An 11484-nucleotide genomic window follows, 5' to 3' on the forward strand; every position below is an offset into this window, starting at 1 on the left:
AGCTTTCAAAATTCTGCAGGATTAACTTTGGAATTGAAGCATCAACCTACAACAGTCAAGTGATCAAGTTCTTAAAAGATTCAGTGGGAGGAAAATCAAGCTGGTACCTATAAGTCTTATGAAAAAATTCCAGTTCCTCAGTTTTACGCCAACCAATTAGGTTACATCTTCCTTCAGCTATTACATATTACTCAGAATTAAAAATTAGAATTATCTTTACAAGATATCAATCACACCAACATTTGCCTATAATATAGGTCCCAAGTACTGACCTACTTTAAGAAAGATCAAAACGTGGATGTGTACAAGTGTTTACAAACATCCATCATTTTATGTAAATCAAGGTAAGAGTTTCGGTAACAATTTCCACTTTAGGAAGAGATTTTTAAAAGTTGCTCATTCTCTTCTTTACACACACACACACAAAGAGCATAGTTTTGTTTAAATTAAAATTAGAAATTAAGATGACTTTTCTGATTGTAAAGGTAGCAAAATGATGAATCAGAACATAAAGTACTCTCTTCTGAGACTTTTTTACGCATTTACTTTTAGGAACGATTTAAAGATGTCCTTATTTAAAATGTCATGGTCTAAAATAATTCTTTAAATCTCTTTCCAACTGAACGGGCATTTCGCCCATGTTCAAACTGATTGTATAAAATGGTGCTGTTCATCATTTTCAAACACTGAGGACTGACAATCTGCATTATTCAAAACCCAAACGGTTATTAACAGTTTCATGAGGGCGTTCTTCACTTACTCATCTTTGAGCCCTTCAGTTTTTTTTATATGAGAAAGTCCATCACCACCCACCCAGGTCTTCAAAGGCTCTGAAGTCATTCTTGCTCCCTGCTTTCCCTTTCAAGCCCCACATCAGCCCCATACCAACTCCACCTTCAGCCTAGATCCTCGGTCTGCCTACTTCCCTCCATTTCCATGGCAACCACTTTGGCGCCAGCCCCTCGAACTCCCTCATCTTCACCACTGCAAACCTGTCTCCCTTCCTCCCGCTCTGGAAGCCTCTCTCTATCCAGGGGCAGGCACATGAAATAAAATTCAGTGCCTGTCACTCTACAATGTCAAATCTTCCCATGGCTTTCCCCCACTGAGAACATCCAGGCTCCTCCATCGCCCACACCCCCAATCCTACATGAGAGCCTTTGCTCACCTCTTCATCTGCTACCAAGGTGCCCCACCTTCTCGCAAACAGCCCAGGTGAACCCTCAGGTCAGGACTCACTGTTGGGCATCCTCCCCACCTGACACACTCTGCTGGCCCCCTCCTCACCTTCAGCACCAGTTCACATGTCATCTCCTCCAAGAAGTCTTCCCTGGACACACTCAATCCCATCATATCACATCATTCTGTTATATTAATTTCAAAGCATGTGTCATCTAAATAATGGTGGCAAATTCAGACAGCCCATAGATAAGCTCAGAGTCTGAGACTGGACTGGAGGGGCATGGCCAGAGACTCAGAATTCAAAACTATGACATATTTTTTACAGTATTGCCAGAGATCAATAAAAACTGCTGAGTGTATATACATATTCTCACGCACACACACACACACGTATGTCTTCCAATTGTCACATATTTTTATTCCTATATAGAGCTTACTATTGCTGGTGTAAACCTATCACAAACCTAGCTACATTCAACATAATCTTTTTATCTTTTAGTTTTGGAGGTCACTGTTTGCATCCTACATGGTGCCAACGTTTAGGAAAACGAAGAGATTGCCTTGGTAGATGTGACAAAAAGTACATCAATAAGGAAAATTCAACAGTAGATAACTAATGGAGGAAATATTTGCCTTAAAGATAAGACAAGGTTAATACCCTTAGAAAGATAAATAAACCAATACAACTTGAGCAAAACTATGCACACACATTAAAGAAACACAAATGATTAATACAGAGTAAAAGATTCTACTTCACCAGGAAGCACAAACACAACTTCCACAGTCAGTTTTCAAACAGTAGGGGAAATTTAAAAACCGGTTCTAGCCAACATTGGCATGCATGAGTGATATCATATGGATATGTTTGAAAAATGGGCATGAAACTCCTCTCCTGTTGGAAGTGAAAATTAACACCATTTCTCTAGAAGGATATTTGGCACTATGTACTGAGAATCTCAAACAGACAGTAATTTCAATTCTAGAAACTTATTCCAAAGAAACAATCAGGAATGAAAATGAAGATTGATGTTTGAAGGTATTTGTTTTCCTTTATCTATAATGGTGAATGAAAAGCAAAGGTGAATGGAAAGTAAAGGCTTTCTTAGTGGCTCAGTGGTAAAGAATCTGCCTGCCAATCCAGGTGACACAGGAAACCTGGGTTCGATGATCCCCTGCAAGAGGAAATGGCAACCCACTCCAGTATTCTTGCCTGGAGGATCCCATGGACAGAGAAGCCTGGCGAGCTATACAGTCTGTGGGGTCACAAAAGAGTCAAGACACGACCAAGCAACAACAACAAATAATGATAAAGTTTAAACATCAGAGTAACTAGTTATTAGATTATTATATCATTACAGAATTAACTGCTTGAAAGCATATATCTTGAATATCCTAGAGAAATGCTAATGGTAGAGCGCTGAATGAAAAACAGAACAGTGAAATACATATTAAAATATACACCCAGAGAAACAGACTATAAACAAATTTAAAATTGTTAACAATAATTTCCCTCCATATTCTACCTTTTTCGCTTAAAACTGCATTTCCCAAATGTCTTTCTGTATTTTTTTCAGATTAAAAAAATTGTATATATCTACCATTTGATATATATTTCTCTGATAATAGAAAAGCTAACAGAAAATTCACTATACTTCTCCCAACTTCATGACTACATTTAGGATGACCAAATAATTTAAAAAATAGTTCCGCTTCATTTTTGGTCAAATTGCTTAGCACGACTATGAAATGAAGCAAAGTACACAAACTGTAGTTATCAATTTCATCCAAAGTCACAATCAATACAATTCTCACCATCACAAAGGCCCCTGCTATAAAACACACGCACGCACAGAGAGAGTCACAGGTTACAAGGTCATCAAACTGTTCTCTCTTCTCTACAACAGAACTGACTTTTAAAATAAAATGGCAAGCTGCCATTTTAAAAAGTTCCTTACAGAATACACCAAACCAACAGAATAAATGCCCTTTAACTAGCTAACACTCCTTTATTTAAATGAAAAAGTAGCAAGAGGGGGGAAAAAAAAAACACTTTTAGCCACTGTCATACAAATGTTAGGTCATAAAACTGTGGTTTTCAAATGCATGTTTGTTTCTTAGTTCAGTTAGAGACTATTTTAAAGCAGGGCTATGATTATGAAGATGAGCAATTCAAACATGTTTTCTTAGTGTTTTACTCTTGTTTTTATTAAATAAACTCAGAAATCTGAAGCTTTTACCGCATCTTTATGTCATGTTTGACTAAGGAGTAATATCAATGTCCAGAAGCTGAAGTTAGCAGAAATAAGGCCAAAATAAGGATGTTTTGTTCTCCATTTTGTTCACCAGTATATAACCAGCATCTACAGGTTTATATGCTGGACCTTTCCTGCATTTCAGACCCTAGTGACCTCATCTACTTCATTTTCTACCAAGAATGTCTATCTATAAGTACTCTGTATTTCAACAATGTATTTCAAGATCATGCAAAGTTCTACCTTGATAAATGAGTTGAATTTCAGAGGACGATTAGCATCAGAGAAGGGCTGTTTCTACCCTCACTTTTCAGCCATATTATCTTAGGTATTTCCCTTTCACTATCATACAACACAGACTAAATCTAAAGTCACACCTTCTTAGTTCTATGACGTGATGATCAATTCTGTCCACTGAGGAACAAACAGTTGGTCAACTGATCAACTCAAGTGACCTACCAGGCTTTTTGAGAGTGTGTTTCTTCAAAGATGCTGCACACGTAAAACTCGCTGAAAAATGTTTCAAGTAAGAGTTAAAACAGTCACAAAGGTGAGGATGGGTTTTAGGTACCATCTCCATGGCAATGACTTCTTCCTGCTGGTTCTCCCTTGGGGTCTGTTTTCCAGCCCTCAGCGGAGGCCATCTTTTGACGTTTTACAGCTCCTCTCTCCCGCTCCATGGCAATCAAAGTGACCTCCCCCAAGACTAATTCTATCCCAGTGGCTTCAGGACGAAGCACACATGCCTTGGGCACACACAACCCGTGGGAATGCCAGCTCCTTCACCAGCATGCACAGCACACCAGCTGGACCAAAGTCAAGTGGACTCGGACACTGTGAAGGACTCTGGGAGAAGTCTCAAGTCTCCTGCAAGTCCGCAGATCACCAAACACTCCTGCATCTATTTCCCAGGAAATTCCCTAAGGCACAGTAAGATGTGAAACAAGAAGTGAGCATGGAGTCTGGAACAGCAAAGACAGTGGGTAAGGAATTCTACAAAGTTCACGCGAACACAAGAGAACGATCTGGTCCTGAAGTAGGTCCAGAGAAGAATAAGGCTAGATGCTCTTGAGGCTGAGAAAGGAGGCAGGAAGGAAAGAAGGAAGCAGAGGTGGGTTCTGAAGTTTCCTCACTAGGAAACCAAACCCATGGGGGTGAGCAGTGCTGGGCTTACTTGAGAAGCAGCCATGTAGAAGAGGAAGCTGGGGGAACCCTTCCCAGGTCCCACAAAATGTGCAAAATTAAACAAAATGGGCACCCATTCATAATTTATCATTGTTATTTGATTTTCACCTTCAATACAGTAGAGTTGGACCACAAAAAAGGCTGAGTGCCAAAGAATTGATGCTTTCAAACTGTGGTGCTAGAGAAGACTCTTGAGAGTCCCTTGGACTGCAAGGAGATCAAACCAGTCAATCCTCAAGGAAATCAGTCCTGAATATTCATTGGAAGGACTGATGCAGAAGCTGAAGCTCTAATCCTTTGGCCACCTGATGCAAAGAGCTGACTCACTGCAAAAGACCCTGATGCTGGGAAAGACTGAAGGCAGAAGGAAAAGGGGATGACAGAGGATGAGATGGTTGGATGGCATCACCGACTTGATGGACATGAGTTTGAGCACTCTGGGAGATAGTGAAGGACAGAGAAGCCTGGTGTGCTGCAGTCCGTGGGGTCACAGAGTCAGACACGACTTAAGCAACTCAACAACAACAGTAAGAATTTAGTGTAATGACTACAGCGTTTATTTTTTAAAGGACAGCACGGAACAGCTTTATTTGCAGCATTTTAGCTGCAAGCTTAGCCAACATATTCAGGAAACTTGGATGTGTTAGTCTTTGGAATTTGATATTTAAATATAGTGAAACACTGCTTTTCATTTGGCTTTGAAAGAAACCTCAGATAAATTCTAGAGCCTCTAAGACTAACAACAACTTGAACCACAAGGTGGTAAGTACGCCTCTCTGTATCCATCTCTACAAACTGTTTCCAAGAAAACAAGCAAAACATAAACACAGGGAGTTTTGTAGTTAATTTTGCACTAGTGAGTTACTCCATTCTGCTGGCAAATTTTCCAGCCAGCCAAGCTATTTTTTCCCTATTATCTTTCTTGATGACTTTCTTTAGAAACTCGTCCTCCAAAGGCCCTATGTTACTTAGGATCCAACAGAAAGAACAGACATTTAACAGGTCAAAGCACAGCACGTGTTTACCTCATATTCTACTTACTATAGTTGCTGATACATATTTTGAGCAATAGACTATTTTCTCCAGATTTGGGGAGAGAGACATTTTTCCCTTTTTCATCCAAGAAGAGTTGGGCAGTTGAAGCTGGCATTTTGCTTCTGTTTTGCTTATTCTCAGTGTATCAAATCACCTGGACTTTGGTTCTCATGAATTTTACTCTGTGTTTAAACGTCTTTGACAAAACTATGACAAAATGTAAAGCAAATGTACTTCTATCACAGAAGTGTACGAGTAGAATTAGAAGTGAAAAGTGAGTGAAAATGAAAGTGTTAGTCGCTCAATCGTGTCTGACTCTTTCCGATCCCATGGACTGTAGCCCGCCAGGCTCCTCTGTCCATGGAATTCTCCTGGCAAGAACTCTGGAGAGGGTTGCCATTCCCTTCTCCAGGGTATCTTCCCATCCAGGGATCAAACCCAGGTCTCCTTCATTGCAGGCAGATTCTTTACTGTCTGAGCCACCAGGGTGGCCCAGAATTTGAAGTAGGTGACCTGAAAGATTACTCTTTATCTAAATTAGCTACAGCATAACAACTGAATGCCTGATAATACAAAAATACTGTCATGGTGTTCTAAAATTAAAACTATTAAAAGGACATAATCATGCTAGAATAACATGTAGCATTTTAGTAGTTGGAAAAACTTGAAAGTTGAAATGAAGCATTAAGTCCATTTTGTTGATATTTAATATATAATCATTTTGAGCTAAATTTATTTAACATTTTAAATTTATTTTCCATTATGTCATCTATGAAGGAAAAATAATCAAGAGGCCTTATACCTATTTGGTCTTTAAGTTGAACATTCTAATTCTGTAAGATCCAAGGTAAAGCCGATTACTTACCTTAGATGTTGTCAAAAAGCACAAAGTGAATTAACTGCACTCCTTCAGAGCTTCTGAGACAGGATTTGAGGCTGTCCCAGGAATCGCCCAGTGAGAGGGGAGGGGTCAAGTTCGCCAGGCAGCCAGAGGAAGGCTCCCATTTTGGGTCTGTCTCATGTTTCATTCCCTCCTATTAGCAACAGGCGCATCTAATTTTATTCCTGTGACACAAACAGCTCATACCACACTTAAAATTGTCTGGGCACCAATTCCAGGACTCAGCACTAAGTGTGCCAAGGAGAAAATCCTCCTGCAAAACCAACAGTTAAACCCTGAATCATGACCCTAGTATGTGATTTTAACTTTCTACAGTGAACTTGACCTTAAATGAGCAGGAAAAGCCTGTGGGACGCATTTCCAGTGGAATCCAAGTCAACAAAAGTCTTATAAAAATAAAATTCACATGCAACTTTGCTAGTATTAAATGTATACTGTTCTCTTTCAAGTAAACTGCAAAGTCTTATGTAACAGTCTTTAAAAATCACTTTCTTTAGAACTTTTTTTGGGGGGCTTCCCTCGTGGCTCAGCTGGTAAAGAATCTGCCTGCAGTGCAGGAGACCTGGGTTTGATCCCTGTGTTGGGAAGATCCCCTGGAGGAGGGAAAGGCTACCCACTCCAGTATTCTGGCCTGGAGAATTCCAAAAGAGCTGGGCACGACTGAGTGACTTTCACTTTTTTTAGACCTTTTTTAAGTGAAAAAACTTTAACATTTGAGAAAACCTTAAATAATGATCATTACAATAAAGAGAAGTTAGACTCGACATGTTAAAATTATGACAGTTATTTTCTCAGTAAACTAAAATTATATCTTGTTTAACAAATTATGTGAAAGTAACAAGGTGCAGAAGGCAATGGCACCCCACTCCAGTACTCTTGCCTGGAAAATCCCATGGACGGAGGAGCCTGGTGGGCTGCAGTCCATGCGTTGGCAAAGAGTCGGACACGACTGAGCGACTTCACTTTCACTTTTCACTTTCATGCATTGGAGAAGGAAATGGCAACCCATTCCAGTGTTCTTGCCTGGAGAATCCCAGGGACAGGGGAGCGTGGTGGGCTGCCGTCTATGGGGTTGCACAGAGTCGGACACGACTGACGTGATTTAGCAGCAGCAGCAGCAGTAAAGTGATCTTATGTAGTCTTACCTTTCTTTAAAAAGAACAATTAGATCATTCATCTTTTATAAGGTGTAAAGAAAATCTACTGAACTTTTGAATAATCTTAATCTTTTATTCTGCATCATTTTTACAGAGCCTGGTTTCCAGCATGAATTGAAACTGACTAAATTATGTACTTGAAATTGATATTTTGGCACCAAACTTTGACTGTGAGAAGCAATGTGAATGATAATCCAGATGCTTAATTTTTATTTTATTTTCTTCTCAGGAGACTTTTTCTCATGCTATTTATTTATGCTCTAACTTCTTTTGAAATTTGATGCTTCTTACACCAACAGCTGCAGGCCTTAAATGAAAAGCTGATACAGCTTCAACTAATCGTACATTTATTCATAAGACACTGAAAAATCTTACATGAATTCTTTGTGCATTACTATTTTTTCTCTCGTGGCAATTCAGCTGGACAAAATACTATGGCAGAGCCACCAATTCTCAACAAAAATACCTACTATATTTAACAGTGATGATACGAGATGTATTTTAATATCACCGGGTGCCTGAATAGTCAAAATATGAAACCCCTAACGTAATATTCTGGTTGAAATGTCACACTTAAAAGTTACTTACAAAGGGACCTTTCGTCAGTCGATTAACTGATTCACGGCGATGAATTTTCAACTTGGGGGCTGTCTTGTAAGCACGTTAGTCAAGTTGTTTATCTGTTCTCCATTCACATTCACAGATATATTTAACACTATCGACTAGACTTTTAATCCTGCTGGAAGGATGGTTTTGAAAACAAAATCTTTTGATTTTATACTGCAGTTGATACTATTGAAAAAAGATCCTCAAAGCATCCACTGTAGGTCTAGTTCAGGTTTGTAACTCACATACACACATCACATTTGTTTTCAACAAAATGATAACATTATAAAGCTGTAAGAAGCCTTAAAGAAAACTAGTCTCCCCCTCCACTAGATGTAAAACACTTTGTTCAAGGTCAGAGCTGCTAAGGGCATGGAGGGAAGCAACTTTCAGATGAGATAATTCGAGTTTTGGAAAGAACAGAGAAGTGAGGAGTAGCTGCTTTGAAGAGGCAGGGAGTAAAGTTACCAGTGAAATGTATGAGTCTGCGTTCAGGGTCTAGCTGAAGTGGATGAATAGACAATGGCCCCATCCTGAACGGTCCCTGAGACTTTATACCCTCCCTGCAGCTGATATCATCGACAGCAAAGCCTCCCTGACCCTGGCTACACTTTCCTCACTTCCCCAAACCTGCCCCTTCGCCCATCCTTCCTGTCCTGGCTTACGACTCCATCCTCCACACAGTCCAGGGAGACACGTCGAGGAAGCCTCTTCGCTAACCTGCCTGCCAGTCACCAATCCACATCACCCCTCCTGCTCTGGCCCCCTCTCTGCCCTGGGTCCCCTTCTGACTGGGGAACCCCCCTTCAGGTCTGCCTGGTGTGTAGCTGGTACCTGCGTCCCTGTGTGCAGGTACACTGTGTTGTATCTTACTCTCCCTGATGCCACATTAACACCAAGAACAGGAAATTCTGTCCTCATCACTCCCCTGCTTCAAGTCCTTCAGCAAGTCGGGACAGGGCACCAGGTCCAGACAGGCACACGCTCCTTTAAAGTCAGGCCTTGCCCATCTCACCTGTCCTCTCCCTGCGGGTTCTGTAAGGAACCACAGGAGTCACCGTGCAGTCGGGTGCCCACTGGACCTTGCACTAGAGTTCTCGCTCATTTTCTTCTGCTTTTTCTTCTATATGCACTTAAAAATTTATTATAACTGCTTGTATGCACACTGCCATCATTGGTTTGTAAACCTGTTCTCTCTACTGGACCATGAACTACCTGCTTAGCACCTGCATATAGTAAACCCTCAATTAGTTGAACTCTGCAGTTACACCAAACTCTGCTTTTTATGATAGCAATTCCATAGTGTACAGTAACACACACACATATACACACACACACAGCTAACATATCTATCAGAATGACATTACAAGAATTATCCAGAAGAGGTCAGTATAACAGCAGTAAGAGGATGGCTTTCAGAGTAAATGAAATGTGAAATAAAGTTAAATTCTTTTGTAAGTGATCAACTTTAAACCTTTTAAAAAAAACCATGTGAATCATTTGCTCCTTCAATTGAAGCTGTAATTCTTCAAAGCAGATGGCCACAGACTTTTCTTTTTTTTAAATTTAAATTTATTTATTTTAATTGGAGGCTAATTACTTTACAATATTGTATTGGTTTTGCCATACATCAACATGAATCCGCCATGGGTGTACACATGTTCCCCATCCTGAACCCCCCTCCCACCTCCCTCCCTGTACCATCCCTCTGGTTCATCCCAGTGCACCAGCCCCAAGTGTCCTGTATCCTGTATCGAACCTGGACTGGTGATTCGTTTCTTATAAGTAAGTAAAATGAAGTGATCAAATGATTCTATACACAACTGAAAACTCAAGTTTTTCATCTGACATGTTATTAATATAATTACCTGGAGGCCTCTCACCTGCCTCTCTGATGACTTTTTAAATAGGAGTGATCCAAGTGCATGCCTTTTATTTTTATTTATCTGTTTCTTTGGCTGCACTAGGTCTTCACTGCTGCGCGGGCTTTCTCTAGTTGCTGCGGTGGGGACTGCTGTCCAGAGCGCTGCACAGGCTCCTCACCGCAGTGGCTTCTTTTGTTGTAGAGCATGGCCTTCAGAGTGAGGGCTCAGCATTGCCGCACATGGGCTTCACTGCCCTTGGCATGCGGAATCTTCCTGGACCAGGGACTGAACCCATGGCCCCTGCATTTGGCAGGCAGATACTTTACCATTAAACCACCAGAGAAGTCTTCAGGTGTATGCATTTTAACAAAAACAATTCATAGTCCCTTCAGAGTTTCCAACTCAATAAAAATGAAACTACTGGACTACTGATGTGGGTATCTTATGCTTTTCATGGTACTTTTGGGGAATTTAGGAGTCAGTATTCAGTATCAAGGGCTAATTGAGTGTTTTCAGGGAAGACAGAGAGGATAAAGCATTGGAATGCTGGAAAAATTAGAGGTAGGAAAAGGAAAGACTAAAAGGAATAGAAAACTTTAAGATTTCAGAAGAGAAAGTGGAGCATGACCTGAAATTTCAAAGGTTATCCACTGGTAATGCCCTAATTGCATCACAATAATTAAAAAGCACTATTTCATGAACATATAACTTTGCTAATTCACAGAAAATGGATACTGCAGCCTCAGTAAGTATGGACTTTTGGGCAGAGAATGGAACTGCTGTGTGTGCCCATCAGAATGACAGGAAACACTGAGCAATTAGCAAAGCAGAACCCACACACGCTGGAAAGGAAAACCATTAGAAGGGCTTGTGATAGGGAATTCCCTGGTGGTCTGGTGGTTGGGACTTTGTGCTTTCACTGATAAGGGTCTGCATTCAATCCTTGGTCAGGGAACTAAGATCCCACAAGTCTCACAGCAAAAAAAAAAAAAAAAAGGGGGGGGGTACTTATGAGAAACCTGAAGTCTCCCGCGTCTCCCTACCAATCTCCATGTCCACTGGTCCAAGTCACTACTTACATCTTCTTCCCCATACTCACCTCTGACCTTTAAATAAACTTAAATGGCTGTAGCTTGATTTATTAACTCTGGACTCATGCTGTTGGCTGAGTTCATGCACATTATCACCCAGTGACCTTCTTCTCCTTTTCCCTATGTTGTTTTATCTGCGGTCACCTCTGAAATTCCAAACAGTCTATGTCAGCATTTGCATCCTGGCCCCTGATGACAGAGCATCTCTTC

This window comes from Capricornis sumatraensis, chromosome 12 (genome assembly GCF_032405125.1).
Source record: "Capricornis sumatraensis isolate serow.1 chromosome 12, serow.2, whole genome shotgun sequence".
Taxonomy (NCBI): domain Eukaryota; kingdom Metazoa; phylum Chordata; class Mammalia; order Artiodactyla; family Bovidae; genus Capricornis; species Capricornis sumatraensis.